Here is an 18,532-nt window from a genome sequence, read left to right as displayed (position 1 = left end):
AATGCAAGCATTCACTTGTTTCACCATATTCTGTGTCACTTGACAAAGAGTTGTTTGATTTATTCTTGCAGTAGCCTCTGAATCATTCATTTTTAGTTGTTCTATGGTTACTGTCATAAACAAATCCTTTTAGAATGGCCCATAGAAAGAAATCTGGTGGAGATAGGTCAGGAGACCTCGGGGGCCATAAGCCTTGCAAAACCAACCATTCCCCAAAAACTTCTCACAATAATTCCACAGTTGTTTCATCAGTACGGCAAGTGATTCCATCTTCACGAAACCAGAACTACCTCTCATTGACCTCAAGAAAAGCAATACACTGCACTAAATTGTTTTGATAACTTTCCAATTTCACAGTGTCCTCAAAGAATAGTGGACCAATAATACTGCATTCTGAGAGTGTGCACCAAATGCCAATATTAATCGAGTGAGGTGGACTTTCATGGTATGCACGGAGATTGCTCAAACTTCATAATTGATGCTCAGATGAAACCATGCTTCATTGGGGGGGGGGGGGCTAGTTTTGTCTAACACTTGAATGTTATGAACAAAAGCGCTAAACCAATTACAGTAATGGAGCATAGCAGCATGATTGGTAGGGTAACACCCAGTTGGTACGTTGTTCTGTGTTTACTGATATCAATAGCAATATCTTGCATGCATTCATCAATATTATACCTCAGTTGCCACGTTTCAGTCCATTTGCCTAATTTTTCTAAATCTTGTTGCAGAAACATACGCTGATTACTATCATCTGAAAACTTAGATATTAAGCATGATATGCCTTCATCAGTATCAGTAATAAATATAAAAATAACAGTGGACCAAGCACCGAACCCTGGGGAACTCCACTAATGACAGTCATTCAAGAAGAACAGTGTCCATTAATAACTATCATCTGTCTTCTGCAATTCAACCATCACTTTGTCCACAGCAATAACTTGCCTCTAATGCCACACTGCTCCAGTTTGTACAGCAGTCTTTCATGTGTGAAGAATATCAAAAGATTTTCTGACATCTCAGTATATGATGTCAGTATTATTTTTCGATCCAGTTCTTTTGTCACTGAATCATAATATCCAATCAGATTGGATACTATGATTCATGCTGTGACTGCAGTATTAATGGATTCCTGTCTAGATGGTCCTACATTACTTCTTTATTCAGTGACTCATTTAGTTTCCCTGGAAGCTAACAGATCTGTAATATCTTTACCCTTTGATTCCCCTCTGTGGAGGATATATTTGCATATCACTAGCTATAGGGACTTCCCTTAATTCAGAGATGCTCTCATGACAAAAGGTTTGCTTACCTCTTTTCCCACATCCCTTAATATAATTGGATAGACCCCATCCATCCTGGCGTCTTTTATGTTTGGCTTCAATAATTTCTCCTTCACTTTCCTCTCTATTGTCGAAATACCATTCAGCTTAATGTTAGAATTTATTACACTTCTGACATCCTCATTCCTAAAAATTAAAACTTCCTCATGTGAATGTAAATGTAAAATACCTATTCAGTTTGTCAGCAACCTGAGCAGGATCATCGAGTTAAACCATTGATATCTACATAAAATCGTTGCTCCTTATCTTGGCATTCTTTGCTAGACTTCTCACAATCTGTCTTACCTTGCCTAAACTCCTTTATGACTTGATTGCAGATTAGTTTATTAGTTTATATTTATTGTAGGCCTCCGTATCACCTGATAATTTATATACATCCCACATTTTCCTTCGTGCCACAAATCTCATCTGTTCATCTGACACTCATTTAGGTATAAGCCTTGAATAGTATCGCTTAGTTGGTATAAAAAGCTTAGTAGCTTTTATGATTACATCCCCAAAAACTTCCCATTTAGAATTTTCTGTTGGTGACTTCATGAGTTGGTCCCACTACAGAGAATTTAAAAAGTATCTGTGACCACTGTAGTCACCTTTTTTGTAAACAAAAGCCTCGACAGTAGTTACATCATTAAGTAAATCCCACATCTGTATACTATAATCACAGACACATAGTGGGGGTCTTTTATCTGCATATTCTTAATGCATGAAGGATCGCTGTTGATAATCAGATCAAGATTATTGCTTTCTCTTGTTGCCTCTCTTCTAACATGCTGGTGTAGAAAATAATCATCCATGAATCCACAGAAGTCTTGGTAACAAACCTACGAGGTCCAGTCAGTATCTGGAAAGTTAAAGTCAACATTATAAGACATTCTAATGTACTAACCCAACATTCATCTCACTGTACAGTCGTTCCTTATACTCATTGCACTGGCCACCCATCTCCATTAAATGCACTGCCTTAGATATTATTCACTTCTTAACTAAAAGCATAATCCCTCCTCCTACCCTGTATGTTTATTTTTGTACACATTGTAATCCATGTATTCAAATTTTGCATCCTGATATCTGAGTGACACCGTGTCTCCAATATCCCCACAATGTCTGCATTTGATGACATGCCCAGTACCTCAAATTCATCAAATTTATTTATTATGCTACTAGCATTGATATACATGCAAGTATACCTGCATCTGTTTTTACTCCCAGTAATCCTCACTTGGCCCATTTATTTGCTTGTTCCATAAGAGCCTCCAGGCATGTTACAGTAGGAGCAGTGCAAAAATCAATTACACTTCTGCATGTGGTTGCTATTAGTCTTTTGGCCTGTGTATCACTTCCCTCCAGTCAGATGCTTTCCCCTGATGCCACAATGCTCCAGTCTGTACAGCAGTCTTTTATGTGAAACAGTCTCAAAAGCTTTTCTGAAATCTACATATATGATATAAAAAGTATTTTTTGCCTATAGTATTTTGCTACTGTATTATGGTATCCAATCAGATTGGTCATACAAGATCACCCCCTTAAAAAATCCATGCTGAGATTACAATATAATCAAGACACAAATGCATTACTTCTTTGTTCTGTGACTTCATTATTTTCCCTGGAAGAAAGTGTAGCTAGCAGATCTGTAATTACTCATGTCACCCTTTGAGATCCTCCCTCTGTAAATTGAACATTGTACATTTGCACATCTCCAGTTTATAAAGAATTTCCCTGAATCAAAGGAAGCTATAATAATTATGGCTAAAAATTTACTTACCTCCTTTGCTGCATCCCTTAATATTACTGGATGATTCCATCCACCTCAGGTATCTTTTTATGTTTAGCTTCACCAATTCTCTTCCACATTTCCCTCAGTTGTCATAAAATTATATAGCTCCCTGTTCGAATTTGATAAAATTCTGGAATTTCCTTCCATAAATAATTCATCATATGTGAAATAGATGCAAAATACCTATTCAGTTACTTACAACCTGAGCAGCTTCATCAAATTTCAACGGGAAAATAAAATTAGAAATCTGTCTTATATACCTGCCTCCTGAGCACACCAGAGATTCAAGAAATGAACTCCTTGCTTGGCTTACCGTTAACCTCAATCCAGCTGTAGATACAATCCTGATAGGAGACGTTAACATGCCAATTCCAAAACATACCGACGCAAAAAGAAATCTTGACTATTCTTGCACAACTAAATCTGAAACAGCTGGTTACTCCAGCAACTAGAGGGAATCAATGGTTAGATGTTGTCTATTACAATACACTTAGCATTAGACTAGCAGACAACTTGTTTCACTTTAAGTCAGACCACAATCCCATTGCTGTAGAGACCACACTCGATGTTGCTGGAACCAATCAGAGGGACGGCATGCACAGAATGACCTTTTCTTTAAAATATATCAAGCCAAACATCATTCTCAAAGAATTTTGAGAATACAAATGGCAAGAACTAAGCACAAAGTCGGCAGAGGAAGCTCTCCAGCTGCTGGCCCTAAATCTCACAAAAATTGCCTATGAAGGAGCATTGAGGGTCATAAGGATAACCGGGAAATCCAAAAACTGGTTTACTCCACAGATAAAATGTCTTTCGTAAAAAGCAAAGACTTTACAGGAAGTGTCTGAAGACAGAACATCCTAATGACTACATTCTGTACAAAACAGAGTGCTCATTTTATAAAGCTGAAAATACAAGCACATTACGCAGCTGTATTATCAAAGCTTAAACAAGGTAAAAGGATTGTTGGTGATAACAGAAAAAAGGGTCTCATGACTGCCGAGGTCTTTACCGAATGGTCCAAGAAGACATTTGGACAACCTCCTGCACCCAACCAATTAGCAACCGAAGAAAACAGGAAGAGAATAACTGATCTCCTTCACCGAATCGCAGAAAAAGAAGAATCCGTTGCAAACTTACTAAGAAAGACACCTCTAACAATCATCACAATTACCAAAGAAAATCTCATGAAAGCCATAAATGAACTTCCTAATAAAGCAACTGTTGGTCCTGATAACTTCCCTCTTTTCATGGCAAAAATCACCAGCTCTTACATTATTGAGGTGTTGCATCACACTTTCAATGAAATCGTTCAAAAAGGTACTCTCCCCTGTATATGGAACAGCTACATAGTCAGGCCCATTCCCAAAATAAAGAAACCAAAAAATGCCAAAGACTATAGACCCATAGCCATAAAATGCACCATCTTGTAAAATTTTTGAGAAGACCCTTCTCTCAGCTCTCACCCAACACTTCTTTGGGTATCGGCCTCTGCACCTACACTCCATCTTATCTGGAAGATCAACTGTCACAAATCTCCTTGAGACACTTTTCTGGATACAGAAAGCTCTCAACAAAAGGAACAGCTCGATGTTATCTTCCTAGACATATCCGCAGCTTTTGACAATATCTCGATAATGGCTCTGGAACAAATTTTATCTTTCTACTTCAAAATACAAGGCAATCTTCTGAAGATTTTATGTAACATTCTGAAGGAAAGACGCCTCATAATCTGTAATGACGATTTTATTGCCCATTACTCCATTTCGCAGGGAGTGCCACAAGGAGGTGTTCTCTCCTCGTTTATTTGCTGCAGCTCTGGAACCATTTTTTGCATTCCATAAAGACAACTTTATTACATATGATGATGACCTGAAATTCTTCATCAAAATTAAAGATCTACAAGTTAAGCAAACAAATCAACAAGCCAATAACACAATAAATGAACTGGAGCATTACCTCGACTGTATTGGACTACGTTTAAACCCAAGAAAATCTGCCCATATGACAATTACAAAGAAAAAGAGCAGGAACAATATCTCTATGCTGGTAAGCGGATGCGAAATTCCAAAGGTTAAATTGTACGTAGACCTTGGCCTAAAATGGGATGAGGGACTAACATTCTCTGAGCATGTTGATTACATCAAAGCTAAAACATGTGCAGCGCTTTGGGTTGCCAAACGGGAGTTAATTCCCAGATTTTGTTAAAAAGTATATCTTGAAATGTATACTTTCCATCCCACTGTATGCTTCACAGATTTGGTCCTCTGCCCCTCCAAGCAACCTGAAAACTTTCCTAAGTATTGAATACTGGCTCTTGAGATGGCTGAATAGGATCTCGAATTGCCCATTTACTATCTCTAGAGCCATTCTGCTCTCCAATCTCAGCATTCCTCCCTGGAAACAGAAAATTAACACAAGAAACATTTTCACATTAGTCCAACTGCTTACAGGAAGATTAAACGCTCCCAGTATTGACAGCTTGTTTCACTCTTGTCAAAAAGCCACCAGGATTGCTGAAACAAGGCATCCTCTTCAAAGCAACTTAAAAAGCCTGGACAACCTAAGTTGCTTTTTTCCAGCAAACACAATAGAACTCTTCAATCGAATTGAACCAGAAAACTCTGTAATGAAAAAGCCTACAGATTGCAAGTCTTTGCTGACTCCTATTGTCTCATGCAACTGTAGTGCACAGCCACTCGGCTCAAAAACTGCATTTAATTTTGATCCCTTTTAACTATATATTCTCTGTATTCTAGATGCCAACCTAAGATGTTACTTCCCTGAAAGATTCCCATGTAGAATTTCCTATTAACATTATTGTTCAGTCCCACTGCACAGAATTTATAAACTGTCTGCAATCACTGTACCTTGTGCCATAAAGCCCATAAACAAACAAACAAACAAGCAATAACTGTAATCACCTTTTTGAAAGCAGAAATTCTGCCTTTTCCACTTGACAGTAGTTACATCTTTAAGTAAATCCAACTTCTGAATGCCCTGTGATCACTACCCCCTATGGTAAGAAAGCAAAACCCTTCCCCCTCACCCTTGACAGTAGTCATGTCTTTAAGTAAATTCCACATCAGCATATTGTGATCACTGCTACTCAGAGGGTCTTTTACTTGCAGATTCTTAATGCACGAAGAGTTATTCTTAATCTGATAATCAGATTAAGAATATTGCTTTCTTTCGTTGCTTCTCTGACATGCTGGTGCAAGAAACTGTCATCCAATAAATCCACAAAAGTGTTGCTACTTTATGAGTGACTTGCCCACAAGTTCCAGTCACTATCTGGAAAGTTAATATCTCCCATTATAAGACATTCTGAATTACTCTCTTTCTCTGTATAACTGTTATACTCATCACAGTCGTTAGGACTATAACACACACTTACTCTCATTTTCGTTTTCCCCAGTGCTTATGTCACACCAAACTGAGTCGTTATTGCACTTGCCACCCAGGTCAACTGGACGCACTATCTTAGATTTTATGTGCATCTTAATTAGGATCATAATCCCTCTGCCCCCTCCTCAAATTTTGCATCCATTATATCTGAGTGATACCATGTCTCTGATATCCCCCGCAAAGTCTGCATTTGAAGACCTGACCAGCACTTCAAATTCATCAGATTTATTTACTATTTTTTTTTTTTTTTTTTTTTTTTATGAGAACCCCAAACACGAGAGGTATTATAACCTATAGTACTTGGTACCGTGTTTGGGTTGGAGGTTGAGAAGACGAAAGAAGATATTTGTTGATATTGGACTTGAACTTCTGTAGATTGTAATTTTCAGGAAATACGTATGAAGGAAGGTTGTTCCAGAAAACGGCAGTTGAATGAATAAATGAGGAGGATGAAAAGTTGGTTCTGTGGGTTTGAAGTTGGACAGTAAATGGATGTTGGCTGGCGGCGGCACGTGTTCGGACTGTTTTGAAAGAGAGAGCGGGAATTATAGAAGCCAATTCAGAAGAACAGTGCCCATGGAAGTATCTGTAGAAGAGGCATGCAGCAGAAACAGTGCGTCTATGAGACAGCGAGTGGAGAGACTCTGTTAGAGATGAATCATTAATTAACCTAACTGCCCTCTTCTGAATGGAATCAAGAAGCCTGAGAGAGGTTTTGGGGGCACCACCCCAGATGTGGGAACAATATTCCATGGCAGGGCGGATTTGCGATTTATACAGAGTGAGCAGCTGTTTGAGGGAAAAGTAACGCTGAGAGCGAAAGAGAAAACCAAGTTTTTTAGATGCAGAGAAAGCAATATTTGTAATGTGCTTGTGCCAAGAGAGATTAGAAGTCAGGGTAATCCCCAAAAGAGATATAACATTTTGCCTAGAAATCGGAGTGTCACTAAAGATAAGCATAGGAGCAGAAGAATCCTTTTTGCGAGATATAAGACAAGATTGAGTTTTAGAAGGGTTGAAATCAACTAAGTTGTCTTTGCCCCACTGGAGAATTACCTGAAGATCGGCATTTAAGGAATTAGCAGCAGATTTTCGAGAACTTGAAGCTGATTGAGCTGGACAAGGTTTCTCAAAATGGAAAGTTGAATGCAATGTGCTATCATCGGCAAAACTATGGATAGGATTTCCGGTCAATGGAAGAAGGTCATTGATATACAAGAGGAAAAGAGTGGGGGAAAGAACTGAACCTTGGGAGACACCGGCATTAGTGGAGAAGTTAGAAGACAGAGACAGAGAGCCATCTACCATCACCCTCGGTGAGCGATCAGAGAGAAAAACTGGATAACCAATTACTAAAAACAGTTGGCAAACCATAAGATGGAAGCTTGTTTAGAAGACCTTTATGCCAAACACGATCAAAAGCCTTTGAGATGTCAAGAGCAACTACTTGTGTTTCACCGAACCTTTCCATTGAATTAGTCCATAAATGGGTAACATAAGCCAGAATATCACCAGTGGATCGACACTGACGGAATCCGTACTGGCGATCGTTGATCAGATGGAAGGTTTCTAGGTAGTTTAAGAGTTGGCGGTTGATTTCTCCATTACTTTAGAAAGAGTAGAAGTAATTGCAATGGGACGATAATTGGATGGGAGGGATTTGTCACCCTTTTTAGGAACTGGCTGGATATGAGCAAATTTCCAAACAGAAGGAAAAACACCTTTGGAATAAGAAAGTGAAAAAAGGCGGCAAAGAATAGGAGTAACTTCAGGAGCACAGGTTTTGAGAACAAGTGGAGAAATACCATCAGGACCTGGAGCTTTCTTAGCATCAAGATTCATCAAAATCCTTCTGATATCCTTTTGACGGAAGACCACAGGAGGCATTGAATGGAGCGTGTTAGGAATGGTGGGAGGTGTTTTACCAAGATCATTAATACATGAGCTCAAAGAAAAATGGGATGCTAGCAGGTCAGCTTTATCCTTGGCTGAAGTGAGCGAGGGAATGATACCAGCAGTGGGGAAGATGGATTGCAAAGTAGCAACACATACGACATACCCGATATTCTTCTTGATGAGGTAGAACATGCATTGAAGAAAATGAAGAATCGGAAAGCCCCGGGGGAAGATGAAGTTACTGTAGAGTTGTTAAAATTGGGAGGAAGAGACATAACACAAAAACTGGCAAGGCTCTTCACAAAGTGCATTAGAAAAGGTGTGATGCCTAAGCAGTGGAATAATGCAATCATAGTTTTGCTGCATAAGAAAGGAGATAAATCAGAAATTGGAAATTATAGACCAATTAGCTTGTTATCCCATATCTACAAGTTGTTCACAAGGGTCATTACTGACAGATTAGAAAGAATACTTGATGAGAATCAACCGAAAGAGCAAGCTGGCTTTAGGACAAGATTCTCAACTATGGATCACCTTCACGTAATATCACAGCTAATGGAGAAAGCAAATGAATATAAAACACCATTATGCCTGGCATTTGTGGATTATGAAAAGGCATTTGACTCCATACAGCATAAGGCAATGTTTCGGGCACTGGAAAGACAAGGCATAGATACTCCATATATTATGATTTTGAAGAAAATATATGAGAGTGCTACATCCTTTATTAGACTAGACAAAGACAGTAGCAAATTTAAAATCGAGAAAGGAGTTCGACAAGGAGACACAATATCTCCGAAGCTGTTTACTGCTGCCCTTGAGGAAGCTTTCAGAAGATTAGACTGGTCGCAGAAAGGAGTCAATGTGAACGGAGAGTACCTAAACCATTTACGATTTGCAGATGACATTGTGGTCATAAGCCACGATCCCAAAGAATTAGAGGAAAATCTTAATCAGTTATGCACAGTTAGTAAGGATTTTGGACTAAAGATGAATATGGCTAAAACAAAAATAATGATGAACAAGTATGCCACGGAAAGGGAAATAATGATTGAAGGAGCAGTAATTGAAAAGGTGAAGTCATATACTTATCTGGGACAAGTTATTAGCTGTAATAATGATAAATGGCTGGAAGTCAAGAGAAGAATAAATTTTGGATGGATTGCATTCAGGAAATATAGTCACATACTGAAGAGCAATATCCCAGTTTGTCTGAAACGTAAAATAATGAACCAATGTATACTCCCCACCATGACTTATGGAAGTGAAACTTGGGCACTCACCAAAAGAATGGAAGAGAAGCTAAGAACTACACAGCGAAGAATGGAACGAATTATATTGGGATTCAGACTGTTAGATAAGAAGAGAAACACATGGATTAGGCAGCAAACTCAAGTAAAGGACATTCTTATCAAAACAAAAGAACTAAAATGGTCTTGGGCAGACACAGCTCGAAGACATGATGACAGATGGACTAAGAAAATAACAGAATGGTACCCAAGAGGAGCTAGAAGAAAACCTGGAAGACAAAGGCGGAGATGGATAGATGAAATTCATGAGTTTTTGAGTAGTAAATGGATGGCCAGTGCTCAAAACAGAAGGAACTGGAAAGTTGCTGGAGAGGCCTTCATCCTGCAGTGGATTGAAAATGGCTGATGATGATGATGATGAAGTGACAACAGAACCATCTGGTTTTGACAAAGGTGGGAGCAGAGATGGGCAAAAGTTACGGCCAATAGCTTTGGCAAGAGACCAGAGTGCTCGGCTACCATTAGGGCAAGAAGCAAGTTTTCTACTCTTAGCCTGTTCAAACTCTAGTTTGGACTGATTAATAACTGCTTTACAATTGTTGCGAGCTTTGGTGTAGGCAGAAAATGAAACTGAAGAATTAGAAACAAGCCAATTACGATATGCAACGTTCTTCTCTTGGACAGCCTTAGCACATTTATTGGAAAACCAAGGTTTAGATAAAGGACGAGATTTTAAAGTGGAGTGTGGGATAAAGGATTCCATTCCTGCAAGAATAATTTCACTGACACGATCTGAGCAAACGTTGACATCAGAAGTTTTGAAACAGTAATCAGACCAAGGAAATGAAGAAAAGAAGTCTCGCAGGTCATCCCATTTTGCATTCTTGTAATGCCAAACAATACGAGGTTGGGAATAGCCATGAGATAAAGGTTCCATTGGAGAAGAGGCAATCACCAAGTTGTGATCTGAAGTGCCTAAAAGACCTCTCACTTCAATCTTGTACTTAGAAGGGTTGTTTGTGAGAAAAAGATCAAGCATATTGGCTGTATGATTAGGATTGTCTGGTATTCTTGTAGGTAAATGAACAATCTGTGCTAGGTCATTAGTAATTGCAAAAGCCTCAGCATCTCGACCTGCTGGGTCGGTGTGACTAGAAAACGGAAGCCAGCTGGAGTTGTGAACGTTAAAATCACCAAGGAAAATTACCTCACTGTTAGGAAAGTTGGACTGGAGAAAGTCAAGTTGCAAAGAGAGGAAGTCAAAGAGCTCCAAGTGATTAGTGGAGTTGGGAGAATGGTAGAGACAACAGATGAATTTTACACAATGAGGTAGAGAGATTTTAAGCCAGAGAAGATCAAAGAGAGGAGATTCCAAATTGCCAAGTCTCTGACAGGGAATATCAGAACGGACATATGCACAAGTACCACCTTTGAGGCGAAAGGAATCATACAGCAAATAATTTGGACATCTGAGATGAGCAGTAGTTGAATCAACTGATAACTGAGATTCAGTCAGAAAAAGTACATGGGGTTTGGAAGACTGCAAGTGGAAATGGACATCGTTGAGATTAGAATTGAGACCACGTATATTTGTGAAATGAATTAGGAAGTGCTATGCTCCTACCCAGAGCCATGCCGAGGGTGAGGCGAACGAGGCTCTTGCCTCACATTAAAAGCTGAAAGGGGTGCCAAAAGAAAGATTAAATAATTGCCAACATTGCCAGTAGGGCGCAATTTTTCATTCTTGCCTCAGGCACTAAAATGGCTCGGCTCGGCTCGGCACGTCCCTGCTTCTAGCATTGGTCTCATACTAGTATACATGTACTATTCTTACTTTTAGTTACTCTAACACAGCCTGTATATTTGTTTGTTCCAATATGATCCACAGCAGGCTTTAAAATCCCCAGTACCTTGCTTCCCCAAGCTGCTGAATGCTCTAATAGAAGCAGTGCAAGAATCATTTTCACCTCTGCCTGCAGTTGTTGTTAATCTCTTAGTTTGTGTATCTCCCTAAGATAACAGTTTTCAGACCCACCTAACGCTGCCTTGATATCATCAGCAAATATTCTTGTACCCTTTCTATTTAAGTTTATCCAATCCATGTAGAAGCAGTCCCTCATGTTAATATGCACAGACCAAGCTGAGAAAATTCCACCCCACAACAGCTTTGCATTCTCTCCCGGACCAAATTGATTGACAATGCTCCCATCATATATTTCCTCTTGTCATGTCTGGGCAGAATTGCAGACACTTTCAAATTTAATCCCAAATCACAACTTTTTCTAAATATTGCCCTGTACTTGTAAGTAACTCCTAAGATCCTCTACTCAACATTATTATGAGTAGGAGATCTGAGGGTTTAACAAAATATCACCTTTTCTGCCCTTAAAAGATAATTGCTCTAAGCATCATCAATTTCTGCTCCAGACAGACATTTCCTGGTCCTATTCCACCCCATTCTTTTTAGAAAGCATATTTCATATTTTCTTGACAGTATATTCACCAACAACAGCTACCTCCTGTGGGACCAGTACACTCTTGCCATGGAGGATCTTGTTGTACCTTGTGTTGCATGAATATATTCTCCAATGTTTTGTGCTAGACTGCTGAGTGTTTGAAGGGTCCTCATTTTAATTTCTTTAAGAGCATCAATCCTGTTCTTCAATTCTTCTTATAAGCCCTTCAGAATGCTGTTTGGTACCTAAAAGCCTCACTCACACTTTACAGCCAAAGCACACAAATCATTCCCCTGGACCATGTAATGGCCCACTACATATAACTTTGCACAAGGTTTCAATTAGCACAATGAATTTAGCTGATTCACAAGAGAATCATTATGAATGGATCTCTCCCAAACCAAAACTTTACTGCTATATTTTTGACATGAAAAAATTTTTCTATTTTTGTTTAGCATATTGTTGGCACACAGTGCAGAAACAGTTCACCATGGCTGAAGGCTGAATGTCCATGAAACACCTGAGCAATATATAATTGTTTCTAACAAGAATTAAAGACAGATTTTGACTGTATGTTAGGCAACATACTTCACTCCTTCATTATCTAGTTTGTGAAGAGTACTCCCTGGCCACACACACACTGAATGTAAAATTTACAAGGTGTGAGCCAAAAGGTTCAGGACCAGGCAATAAAATTAATTTAGGCTTACATTAGTTACGTGTTGGTATGTCCCTTCCAGAGGTTATTATTATTATTAGCCATATGAGGCAAGGAAGCCTGAGGCTTATGCTGCACCAGCCAAAAAAAAAAAAAAAAAAAAAAAAAAAAATTCTTGTGTTACCCTGAAAGAGAGAGAGAGTCAGGAGTAGAAGGGAATCACCAAGAAAGAGAAGAATGATGATATCTAGCACAGGACCCTGGGTTTGCCAAGCCCATACTCACCAGATGTGAGCCCCTGGGGTAATATATTGATCCAGCACTTCTCCCCTTCTTTGAAGCAACTCTGGAACTTGTTTTGTGACACAATCCAACACTTTCTGCAATTCATCTTGAACCTCCGTGGTGACCCTTTGTCCATTTAATTGGATTTTCATTTTAGGGAAGAGGAAGAAATCACAGGAGGCCAAGTTGGGAGAGTAGGGAGGATGTAGGACTATCACCACTTTGTTCTTGCCTAAATACTGTTGATCCAACAAAGCCTAGTGTACTGATACATTGTTGTGATGTAGAAACTAGTCCTATGTTCTCTATTTGTTTGAGCATTTTCTCCTGACATCCTTCCTCAAACACCTTAGGACACCAATGTAGAACTGGTGCTTTATGCCTAAGGAATGTCCGATGAAGAATTCCCTCTTTATCAAAGGAAACAGTCAGCATGCTTTGGACATTTGATCTGACCTGTCTTGCCTTTTTTGGATATGAAGATGATAGACTTTTCCAGTATGAAGACTGCTGCTTTGTTTCTGAGTCATAATTATAATCCCAGCTTTCATCTCTTGTTACGACCTTGGAAAGGAAGTTTCTGTCCTTTTCAGCCTGTGCTTGCAAGTCCCTGCATACAGGAAGTCAGTTCTGTTTCTTTTTATCACTCAGCAAACAAGGTACAAGTTTGCAGCAATCCACCTCATTTTTAAATTTTCAGTTAAAAGGCATTGGCATATTCCATACAGTATGCCTAGAATGTCACAAATATCATTAATCATATGCCATCTAGCCTCATGGATGACTTGGTGTACGTTTTCATCAGTTCAACTTTGATGGGTGATCATCATCATCATCAGCCATTTTCAAACCACTGCAGGATGAAGGGGGCGCCTCCGTAGCCAGGTGGGAAGGAGCAGCGGTGCGTAGCACACGCTTCTTGATTAGACCGGGGTTCGAGCCCGTCACCACCAAATACGGAAGATGCGGAAAGGTCAGGAAATGACCACCGCATCTCCCGGAGCAATATGGCCTTAGTTGCTAATGCTCCTAAAAACCAAATAACAAACAACAAACAAGCAGGATGAAGGCCTCTCCAGCAACTTTCCAGTTCCTTCTGTTTTGAGCACTGGCCATCCATTTACTACTCGAAAACTCATGAATTTCATCTATCCATCTCCGCCTCTGTCTTCCAGGTTTTCTTCTAGCTCCTCTTGGGTACCATTCTGTTATTTTCTTAGTCCATCTGTCATCATGTCTTCGAGCTATGTGTCCTGCCCAAGACCATTTTAGTTTTTTAGTTTTAATAAGAATGTCCTTTACTTGAGTTTGCTGCCTAATCCATGTGTTTCTCTTCTTATCTAACAGTCTGATTCCCAATATAATTCGTTCCATTCTTCACTGTGTAGTTCTTAGCTTCTCTTCCATTCTTTTGGTAAGTGCCCAAGTTTCACTTCCATAAGTCATGGTGGGGAGTATACATTGATTCATTATTTTACGTTTCAGATAAACTGGGATATTGCTCTTCAGTATGTGACTATATTTCCTGAATGCTATCCATCCAAAATTTATTCTTCTCTTGACTTCCAGCCATTTATCATTATTACAGCTGATAACTTGTCCCAGATAAGTATATGACTCCACCTTTTCAATTACTGCTCCTTCAATCATTATTTCCCTTTCCGTGGCATACTTGTTCATCATTACTTTTGTTTTAGCCATATTCATCTTTAGTCCAAAATCCTTACTAACTGTGCATAACTGATTAAGATTTTCCTCTAATTCTTTGGGATCGTGGCTTATGACCACAATGTCATCTGCAAATCGTAAATGGTTTAGGTACTCTCCGTTCACATTGACTCCTTTCTGCGACCAGTCTAATCTTCTGAAAGCTTCCTCAAGGGCAGCAGTAAACAGCTTCGGAGATATTGTGTCTCCTTGTCGAACTCCTTTCTCAATTTTAAATTTGCTACTGATGGGTGATATAATTGCTCAAAATCCTCAACCAAAATTTGGCCACCTTGGAAATGCAAATACCTTTGAAAAGTTTGTGTTCTACCCCTAGTACCATCACCAAATGCTTGTTTAGGCATTTTGTAAATCTCTGAAGTGTTTTCCCAAGTTTATGACAAAATTTGATGTGAATTCACTGTTCCTTCTCTGCCATCTTACTTGGCTACAAAAATTACAAGACACGCTCAACAGAAACACTTAAACACCCATTGCACAAAAGTACAATGTCCTATTGCTGCAAAACTTTCCACACTGACTCATGAATTAGATCAGCAGTATCTAATGATGCATTGCTATGTACTACATGTTTCCAAATTGGCCATGTGGAGGGCCAGTTTGGAAACTTTTAGCTTGCATCTTGTCTGCATTATTAGAAAGAAAGATAATAAAAAATTTTTGCATTACTCGAAAATATTTCTGAATGGTGTTTTTATGTTGAAAGTCGAAATAATTCTATTTCAGTTAGCAGTGCATTAAATCATTTCTTTGGTTTATTAATCCAGCATGCAAGACATGCCAGACTTGTTACTGACTGAAGGAAAGCAAGATTTTTTTTCTTTGGCTGTAAATAATAGTATTTTTCTATGTGGAAATTAATAACTGAGGTAACTGCACATTCTACACTTTTTCCCTTATCAAAATATACTTTTTGTAAAATTTTCTCTTAAATTTTTGATTTTATATGTAGGGAAGAAGCAATACAGGAAGCTCTATCAGAAGAACATCCAGGTTATAATTATTTGTGGAGACTTGTGCATGCCACAGAAAAGTTTCTACAATACCATAGTAATAAGGGAATGTGATGAGGTGGCCATTAAATACAATATGTTGTGTACTTATGTTTAAGTGTAGGAATCTGCACGTACATTTACTGGACATTTAAGCATAACTTTGACTGACTAACTGATTGACTGTTATCATAAGGAAATATAATGAGAGTTAGTTAACAATGTCATGTGGAAACATAAAGGATTGTCAGTGTAAATCATGATTGACACTGTATAGTCAATTAATTATTCTCGCCAGTGTAAATATGTTTTATGCCAATAGAATTTATCATTAAAACCACATTACGAATAGTGTTGGGATAAGTATATTTGATTATTGCTTTCTTTATTTCTATAATAATAAGCTTATCTGACTTTATACTTTCCATTAAATAAAACAGATTAATAATAGCAAATTTAATTAAAACCACAATTTTATATCTAACACTATCAGTATAATTACAACATAAAAGATAAAATCAAAATAATAAAAACACTCATATCACTGCACTAATATCAGACAATTATTTATAGAATCATTTTTTTCCTTACATTCAAAAATATTTACAAAAAAAACCCTTGATATGAATAAGAATTACTTCTCTGAGCTGTGGCTCAGAGAAGTAATTTTGAGGCTGTGGCTTAGTAACAGCTTATGCTTGTAAAATTGATAAGTGTAGAATTCAGTCCTCTTACTGACTGTATAAGAGCTTATTTTTTATAGGATTTTTTCATTAAGTTCTCAGGTGGAGATCATACATTTTTCTTATCAGAAAATGCATTTTCACTCCACAAAAACAGATAGAGTAAGCTTTTACAAACTTAATTCATAAATTTAGTGTACAGCACATCTCATGTACTAATCCAAAAAAAAAAAAAAAAAAAGATATGGACATTAACTGGGAATCTAAAATCTCTAAAATAAGCAGCCTGGTTGCCATTAATATAATATCAGTGCTAACAAAATATATGATTGTAGTAAATAGTACAGTTGTCTTTGAATTACTTAGTATTTCCATACATACCATCCTTTTTCAATTTTATTTTATGTTCCATTGTGTGTATCACCTGAGAAAGAGCAAGATGCCATCGCCATTTAGTTTATCTTTTCACATTCAGTTTACCTTTTAGTTTACCCTTTCAAAGCCTTATACACTTCATTTAAGTTACCATATAGATAACTTGTTTCCATGTACTGAGATTTACATTGCTGCAGTTGTTTTTCTAGGTGAGAATGTCTTTTTGTGCTCCCAGCTGATCTTGTTGCTCTTCTCTGCATCCCTTCCAGTAGATATATGTCCTTTATAAAATGGGGTGATCTTTTATATGCAGCATTCCAGATGTGTCCCAGCCATTACCTTATACAATGGGATTATCATCCCTTTTTTCCAGGTGGCAAAGTTCTTGTATCTGATTGACAGAACCCCGTGAGCTGTTCTGGCAGCTTCTTTGCACTGGTCAGAGAATTTCATGTTAGACTGTACAATTATCCCCTAGATTGTTTTTATACATCACTATCTTGAGATTGTTACTTAAATGCAGTATTTTGCATCTATCACTGTTAAACCTCAATTGCCATTTTCCAGCCAATCTGCTTAGCTTATCTAGATCCTGTTGAAGCAGCATAATTGTCCTGATTACTGTCATTAACCATTGTGCCCACTTTGTATCATCAATAAACTTCGACATCAAACTTAAAATATCTATATCAATATAGACGGAGAGACGGTCGTGTTCAAAGCCGCTAAGTGGAATTTTCTTATTTATTGATTTGAAATTATTGTTTTTCTAAAACTTTTGATTTAAATTTAGTAGTATAACATTATTTTGTGATTTTCTGATTAATTTGGTGTATTTATTCTTTACTCGGCCTTGTAATTGCATAAAAGTATCGGTAAGGGTTTCCACGTGTTTCAACTCCGCTACCGTTCGTAATTTTCCCGCCTTTGTGATACGATAGTTATATACCGTACTAGATAGCGTTAGTTGAACTTCGTTAGCAGTTAAATTGTACGTTTAAATAAATACATATAACGACTTAGATTACAAACGTAATATAATTAATTATATTTAACATAATTAATAACATAACATAATTAATTATAATTAATTAATAAATTAATAGAATCATGACTCAGACCAGAGCAGCAAAGCAAAAGGCTCAAGCTAATGGAAGTGCTGTGGCTCAGAGCAGAACTGAGGGGGGCAGTTGTCCTCTAACTCACAGCCTTATAAAATGCACTGTTTGCTTGATGTTTGCAGAGCAATCGGGTACGGGACATGATACTGCCATGGGGGATGTCTTTGTGTGTGTGCGATGCAAGGAGTGTATCGATATCAGGCAACAACTCGGCATTCTTGTGGGCCAATATGAGAGCTTGAAGGACAGGGTGGATGCCCTCGAAGAAACTAAATTGAGGGGCCCATCAAGCTCTCAGCTGCCCACATCAACGCCAGAGCTTGCACTTGGGCATCGCGTGACACAGAGACAACCCCCAAGGCAGAATGCGCTGGTCCCGAACGAACTAGTAGTTGTTGGTGACTCTATTGTCAGGGAAACGGAGAACATGCTTTGTAAAAAAGATAGGTGGAACAGGACCAGGGTATGTCTGCCAGGGGCAAAGGTTGATGACGTTGTAGAGCGAATATCATCTTTTAAGGGCACAAAAGGTGATATAGTTGTACACGTTGGCACTAATAATA

The 18,532-nt window shown here is 38.3% G+C and overlaps 1 long non-coding RNA gene across 1 annotated transcript in view; it reads left to right on the top strand.

Annotated features, from left to right (window-relative positions):
- The window catches only part of LOC150088394 (uncharacterized), a 44,743-nt gene extending 28,739 nt beyond the window's left edge, over positions 1–16,004 (top strand). The window contains exon 3 of the long non-coding RNA XR_016546791.1: positions 15,751–16,004. This is a non-coding gene — a long non-coding RNA (uncharacterized LOC150088394). The remainder of the gene's footprint in view (positions 1–15,750) is intronic.
- The last annotated feature ends 2,528 nt before the right edge of the window (positions 16,005–18,532 follow it).

The sequence above is a fragment of the Mastigoproctus giganteus genome, chromosome 3, assembly GCF_048544385.1.
Source record: "Mastigoproctus giganteus isolate SK-2022 chromosome 3, ASM4854438v1, whole genome shotgun sequence".
Taxonomy (NCBI): domain Eukaryota; kingdom Metazoa; phylum Arthropoda; class Arachnida; order Uropygi; family Thelyphonidae; genus Mastigoproctus; species Mastigoproctus giganteus.
Note: the sequence above shows the minus strand (reverse complement) of the source record. Positions and strands in the feature narration are given on the sequence as shown.